The sequence below is a fragment of the Phalaenopsis equestris genome, unplaced genomic scaffold (genome assembly GCF_001263595.1).
Source record: "Phalaenopsis equestris unplaced genomic scaffold, ASM126359v1 Scaffold233139, whole genome shotgun sequence".
Classification (NCBI taxonomy): Eukaryota; Viridiplantae; Streptophyta; class Magnoliopsida; order Asparagales; family Orchidaceae; genus Phalaenopsis; species Phalaenopsis equestris.
The window spans coordinates 144,301-144,664 of record NW_018251092.1 but is presented as its reverse complement, the minus strand read 5'-3'; positions in this window follow the sequence as shown (position 1 = coordinate 144,664).

Below are 364 nucleotides of genomic sequence, written 5' to 3'. Positions count from 1 at the left end.
CAACACCAACACATTTTAACAATTCAATTGGTTAGATCAAAAAGTAAATTAAGTTCGGAGTTGAAAAATCATCACAATTTATTTTATATTTTAATATTGGGATATACATATTATCTCTTCATTTCACCATATCTCAGAGTAGGGAGAAAGATAAAAAAGACTACTCAAACCTCATGAGAAAGATATAACAAAACACAAATTTCATATATAAAAGAAAGTTCATATAACACTAATAAACGAACAACACTTATCTGAAACTCTTTCTCAAAGCAAATCCCTTGTAGCCTCTCCTAGGAAATGTAAAAAAAAAAGAAATCTCTCACTTTTCTCCTTCTCTAACACTCTCAGAGAAGATTCACACTTA